We start from the raw sequence: 7404 nt of genomic DNA, 5'->3' as shown, positions 1-7404 counted from the left end.
TAATAGTCACCCAAAGTATGGCAACAGAAATCCAAAAACCAAGTAAATCCATAAATACATAAGGCTTCCCCATCTCTCGTAAAAGAATTTCCAATGACGTGTCCCACACGCCAAGATAATCTCAAATTCAAATAAATAGGAAGAAAATAATAATAAGCATGTTTTCCGTAAACCGAAACAAAACCAATTTCAAAATCATCATCAAGGCATTCCCAATGCCAAAACCGAAGTCGATAAATAAATAAGAAATATAACTCCATCGAAATCCCATTTTGAAAATCCTTTAAAAGTCTCAAATAGAAATAGATTAAATCACCTCGGAAATAAATAATTCGTCAAATAAGATTATAAATCATAATCAACTTCGGAAACAAATCATTATCGAAATCACTTATATGAGATCAAGCGAAATCAATCTCTGAGATTAAAATCACACGCTCGAAATGTAAATTGATAAATAAATAGAGCATATTCAAAGAAATAAATGCATGCATCATTTACTTAAAAACAAAAGTCCACTCACAGTACTATTCCGACGATCACGTATACGAGTTCCTTCATCGAGCCAGAGCTCGGTACGTCGCCCTGTACACGATTATATTCCGTAAGCGATAATTCGACAATTTAATACGAATCCCATAATCAAACCCTCACCAATCAACTCTCCACTTGTTCTCGGATTCAACCCAAATTTTACCTCTAATACTAATTCATTATCTTAAAGGTTCCAAGTCAGAACCGAGAGATATCCGATGGTCAGATTCTTGTAATTCAATAATCGAAACCCTAAACTTCAAAATTCATAATTAATTCTAAGTTTCTCCAAAAATTACCAAACTTCACATGCAAGCTCTACACAATTTATAGGATTTAATGGGCTAAAAACCGGAATTAAAACACTGCCCTACACGCCTCCACGCGCCACCAACAGTGGCAGCGCGTGGGCCCCACGCGCCACCGGCAACCACCTCCGATGGCCACCAAAATTTGGCAGCACCATCTACTCAACAAACCCAACCTCTTTCTCAACTACAACAAGTTCCAATTTTACCTGAAAGAGCTCTAATTTGGCCGTTGAACACAAGCCCAGAAAACCCAAGAACCCTAGAATCGGGTTCTCCTTGATTCTCCTTCTACACTGCAAATCGTGGCTCAAGGCTAGGGGCAAAACGATCCTTGGCAAAAACCGCGCCTTCGACAGTGGTTTGGTGGCCGGAAATGGCCGAAATCGCCGGAAATTGCCGGAAAACGTCAATTGCTACAGTAAATTTCCAAGCTTCAAATCGTGCTTCTCCGGCCAAATCGTGACAACCCACGACCACCAGCATGTAGAGGAGGAGGAGGCGAGTCGGCAGCCACCAGGGTCTCGCCGATTGATGGCCGGACGACGACAAATCGAAGGAGAAAGGGATGAGGGCCGACGCGGGGAGAAAGAGGAAAGAGAGAGAAAACCTACCACAGTAACTCTCCATATATATAGAAAGTTACCATGAACAGTAACCGTGAACAGTACTTTAATCTTTTGCTTATAACTTTCACGTACGAACTCTGATTTTTACGTACCACATATGCACGCGCTCGGTTTAACTTCCTCTACAACTTTCATGAAGAAAACTTTCTCAAATTTTGACCCGAACAAAAGGTCAACAATTTAGGGCCACTAAAGCTACCGAAAAAAAAGAGTAAAGGTAAAACAAATTGTCGTTTACTGTCCAAATGACTAGTAAATCGGTGAATTTAGATTCGGGACGTTATATTGCTGGATTTCACTATGTTTTTCTCGCGTTAATTTATTCAATTTCTTGGCAACAACCACATCTACTACTATTGCTCTCAAAGCTCACCCCCATCAACAGTGGAACACCAAACCCAGACGTTGCAACAACAACAACAACAACAACCTGACCCGAAAGCTCGACCAGCCGACTATTGTCTCTCCCGAGAACTACTGGTGTTGTCCTGCCTCAAAACCAATCCCGACCCATTCCCGCCGCGGCGGACTACCATTCCAGAAACGATCAAAGTTCTCGACCCGTTTCTGCTCCTCGACGACCCGAAGCCACGACCCAGACAAAACTCCTCCGTCTGGCCACCTCTCCAAGCTGGACCACCGGCATTGTTCTCGTCTCGTCATCACCGACGTGCCTATGGTGATGGATCATCCATGCACAGTTCGTGAAGGGAGATTCAAAGCTCAGAAGGTGTGAAGCTCTTTCGGCAATTTCTGACTTTCCGGCAACTCCGGCCACCGTTTGGGTTGTCTGAGGTACGAAACGAAATCCTCTCGACGATATCTGCGTCTGTGTATAATTAGTTTTCGATTTTGGTTGGGTTTGATGGACTGATGTTTTGGGTGTCTTCGGCCTCGTTGGCGTTGCTGTGCATGGCGGTGAATTCTGGAACGTCTGGGCTTTGTTTTTGATGATGGTTCTCGTCCTAGAACACTAATCGATGCTTGGTCCAGTTAATCTCATGATTTGGGCAGTGGAAGAGTAGCCGAGTTTTTGATTTCTGGTTAGGATGCTTCTGCTTAGAGTTTGTGTTTCAAATCGAAGGTAAATTGAAGTACTGCTTGGCTTTCATTTAGTATTAAGGTCAGTTGGGTTATGTTTGGAAATTTTGTGGATCATGAGAGTGTTTGAAATTCTGGTTGTTCATGTTGATGCTCACTGTAATTCGTGTTATGAGATTGAGGAATTGGACTTGGTTTCATTCTTGGATAACTAGTTATATCATGCAGAATTGAGAAATTGAGTTGTTATGATTTTGCGAAGCATAGTTGATGTACTGTTGTACTGATTGGAATGGAACCAAGTACTTTAGAAGCACTTCAAATCCACCAAAACAGCGTCGCGCCGCCACCGTCTAGGACTGCCCACACGGGAGGTCGTTAACATTTGTTTAGGGAAGAGAGAGAGAGAGAGAGAGAGAGAGAGAGAGAGAGAGAGAGCTTGGAAGAAGAAGAGGTAAAAAAGGAAAAAGAGCAAAAAAAAAAAAAGTAATTGAGGGTAAAATAGACATTTTGGCGTGAAATGGATGCTAAGTAAGCAATTTAACGGTAATTTGGACGGAGTCTGATGGCAGGGACGAAATGGGAGAAAATTGAGAGTTCATGGACTTTTTAGGTGAAATTTGAAGGTCAGGGACTGAAACGACGAAACCCTATAAGTATAAGAAGTAACCAGTAATTAACTCATGAATTTAATTACACCAGAATTTAGTGTCTAAGGGACGTCTGAAGATTCACTAATTTGATTATGTGTACGTTACTTGAGACTTCTTGTCTTCTATATATATGTTCGTTGAATAAACGAGCTATCATGTCTTAATTAACGAGAGGTGTTTGTCAATTTTAATTATCAATTGACTCGATCGCTTGGCTCTTATATATACATTTAGTCTTGGAAGTTGATATGTGCCGCTATGGCTTTTATAACTCATCTATATTTCTCATAAAAGACTTTCCAAATTAAGTAACAACAAAAAAGATCACACTTTATTGAGCTCACAACTATTACATGATCTTGTAATAAAATAAACCAAAACAGAAAGTCACACGTTTAGCTTATTACGAACAACCAAATACAATAACAAAACAAAACTAGCGATTAAACAGCTGATTGAATGTACCGAACATCCAAGTATATCTCTACATATGATATACACAGCACATCGAAGTACGTAGCTCAGGGGCATACTTCCTCATCCATCAAATAGCCAAGAGTCTCTTCGTTGAGTGATTAATTGATCAGTTTCCTATTTTATTGGGTCTGAGCAGGACTCCCTGTATTCAGACCCGGCTTTTTCACTGAAAGCGTTTTTACTTCTTCCTGTATATTATGCATTAAGTACACAGTATGAATTACCCAAAACCTAAACCCTAGTATGAGAGAAGGATTACTGATAACGTTTGTCATCGATCTGTTCATTTGTTCCTGCTAGATTATGAGTTCGGTCTAACAATTCCTCGTGTTGATTATCACCAGGCTAACAACAATATCATGTACTCGATCTAACAATTACCACTTACTTGATTATCAGTATTTGACTTTCCTCCTGCTGGATTTTGAGGTCCTGAAGTTGAGTTGGTTTTGTGAGTGCATAGTTGGCTTTTTATCATCTTCCATCTTTGGATCGATCCTGCAATGCATGATCCGTCTAATTCCCTGCCCCTTTTAAATACTACGTTTCCCTCTTCATGGTGTCCCTTAAAATTCAATACTCATGTCCCATATGGATTTCTTTTTTCGACAAGTTAGCTTCTCCAAACTCATAAACGACCAAGTAGACTGGTACGTAATATTTTTTGTTTTTAGCCAAAAGGACTTAAACATATGAACTTCGTCGTCACACATGATTTTTTAAGCATATGACTTTCTATCCTGGGTACTTGGCACCGTTTAGAGAAAATTGAGCTCCAGACAGCTAAATAATTGATAACTAAAGTGATTTTGAAAATTCAATCATCTTGGGATTTTTATTCTAAAAAAAAAAAATCATCTTGGGATTTTAAATGTGATGATAGTTGAGTTAAAGCAACTCTAACAGTTTCTCTATATTTTAATTTTCACTACTAGCGAAATGAGCAACCCACACTGATTTTGTACACACTGACTTTCACACTGATAAAACATCCGTGGGATTTGACTTATAGATATAGATATCAGTGTGAATTGATCAACTGGACCCTACAGAAGCACATGTTCACACTATTGCCTACTGAAATCAGTGTGACATAAAATTTCTCACAGATATCCGTGTGTCCTACACAATCAGCAGATACTGACATCTGTGAGAACGGTTTTACACACGGATAATTGTGAGTGATAAATAAAATATAATTTATTAAATAATTTTATACTCACAGATATCAGTGATAAATGTTTTACACACAGATATTAGTGAGTAATAAGTTATTTTTTATATACTTATTTCTACTAGCTAGAGATATCTGTGTGAAGTATCAAGTGGTACTGATATCAATAAATTTAAATGGACTCCGTAGAAAATATATTCATGATCATACATACAAAAATCTGTGTGATTCAGAATACTAATAGATATCAGTATGTAAAATTCTATCAATATATGCAAAACTGTAGATGCATACGGATATCTGTATAAATGTGAATTTATTTATAGTACAACAAGTATAATACAATATTAAATAAAATGTAGATCCACATATATCTGTGACAATAACTATCTTACACATATATCTGTGTATGTAGTGTTAGTATGTCATACAGTTATCTGTGTGAGTGAGAGTTAAATATAAATGTTTATCTCACACATATATTTGTGTATGTAGTGTTAGTATGTCATACAGTTATCTGTGTGAGTGAGAGTTAAATATAAATGTCTATCTCACACATATATTTGTGTATGTAGTGTTTGTATGTCATACACTTATCTGTGTGAGTGAGAGTTAAATACAAATATTTATCTTGAAAAAGATGATGCATAATTTCACTACTGTTGTTTACTCTAATTTCACTGTTCTTTGTTAGAAAAGAAAAGAAAAAAAACAATAAAATAACTTAACCTACTGACCTTAGCCACAGCGCCACAATTTTTCTTATCTTCTGATCATCGGATAGCTTTTTCCAAGACTCTTAAAAGAGTCTCTCATGGACTGCGCTTGCAGTAATTTCACAAGCTCTTGTCTGCTTCATCAATGGCGATCTCGATCCCTCTACGCTTCCTTGCCGTCTCTTATCGTCGAAGCTCACCTTTTCATTTCTTCCACTACTGTCTTTGGCTCAATTTTTGGTGCTGATTGATTGGTTCTGTTTTACAGAGAGTAAAACGTTTTGGCCTGGCTAAGCATGGCCGGCTGGCCACCAGGGCTTCTGGGTCTGACGAAAATAGCTCTCTTAATGGGTTTAACATCACACCCAACAATCTTTTCATGCAAGAGGTACTCATTTCTCAAACCCCGTTCTCTTTTGTTTAAATAATGGATGGGTATTTGTTTATGCTGTGAATGAAAAGCTTGAAAAGTTTCGGTTTTGAAATCTGGTTTTTGGTTTAACTTATCTTCTGGTAGCCATTTTTGTAAAAATCAATTTTTTTGGTGTTTTGGTCTCAGTTGTTTATCTTCTCATTGATCAATCATTGGGTTGCATAACTTTGGCCTTCAGGTGAAGCCAAATTTTTCAAGAAGGAGATGGTACGTTGTACCTTGAATCAACTGGGTGCCAGAATGGTAACTCGTTCTTCATTGATCCAGATCTCCAGGTAAAGGCATAAATTCATCACCTCATTTTGAATTGATATTATACTTATTTGGTAACTTCTTACTATTGTTTGTTTACTAGCAGGAATGAAAGAAACACTAGATTCAGATCGATCTCTATGGATCTGGGATCTGATGACAATGAAGCGGATGATGCTTGCTGAAGAACACATCTGAACAAATCTGGAAATTATGACTAAAAAAGAATATTATCTCATGGGATTTGACTCAGGAAATTATTATCACTAATTGTGATTATATTAATTAATCTTTAAAGTAAATTAAGAAAAACAAAATTGCTAAAATGATATCCTTAATTGTATATGTGTAGAGATGGATCCCCGTAGAAAATACATCAGTTCACACTGATGTCAAGTATCAACTATAATTATAATTTGGGTTAATGCTCATACACCCCAAATTTGGGAAAATACTTCTCATACACCCCAGTGTATTATTTTTGTTCCCTTTTACACAACTTTTTCTCACTTTCTTTCCTACCTACTCGTCTTTTCAAAATCTCTACCATTAGTACCCCTTTGTTGTTTTGGTCTGTTAGAGTTTGCATCTGCATATGTCTCTTTCATAAATTTATATATGTTGTTTTAGAAACGTGGTGGGCCCATCAGAGTTTGTTTCATTTGAATATATGTATGAAGCTGACAGTCATCCTCTAATTCGAAAGGTAAACAGTACAAATTACTATTCATAATTTCAAATGTAGACAGACTTGAGCTTGTTGCTATATGCAAACATACTACTAAAGAACTGCAGAAAGAGAGAGAAAAACTGAGAAAACTAAAAACCTATCGAGACAACCTTGATAGAGAGTCTCCCAATTACTGGGATATTATTTATAGACTTCAGACTAGAATCTATAAAATAGAAGAAGAGATAGAAAATCTCCTATATGTTCTGGAAGAGGAACAAAAACCTCTGAATTATTTGAGCATTGGTTAGATCCGCACCCAACTGGTATCAGAGCTTGTAAAAGGCTCAAAGGAGAACCCCTCCTTAATGGGGACAATGTCCGAATTGTTACTAGAGAAGATAAATTCTCTACTAAAAGCTTCTGATGAGAAATATCAGAAGATGTTACTAGAAATATCTAGATGTCAGTCGACACTAGAAACAATACCTGCTATAATCCACCAATTAGAAAGATT

At 37.5% G+C, this 7404-nt stretch overlaps 1 long non-coding RNA gene across 1 annotated transcript; it reads left to right on the top strand.

The window, feature by feature from the left end:
- The first annotated feature begins 5577 nt into the window (after window positions 1-5577).
- On the top strand, window positions 5578-6576 carry LOC112176369. The gene is made up of 3 exons (XR_002926908.2): window positions 5578-5920; window positions 6144-6240; window positions 6324-6576. It is a non-coding gene; the product is annotated as an uncharacterized LOC112176369 (long non-coding RNA).
- Window positions 6577-7404: the final 828 nt, after the last annotated feature.

This window comes from Rosa chinensis, chromosome 7 (assembly GCF_002994745.2).
Source record: "Rosa chinensis cultivar Old Blush chromosome 7, RchiOBHm-V2, whole genome shotgun sequence".
Lineage (NCBI taxonomy): Eukaryota > Viridiplantae > Streptophyta > Magnoliopsida > Rosales > Rosaceae > Rosa > Rosa chinensis.
This window is presented reverse-complemented; position numbering and strand designations above follow the sequence as displayed.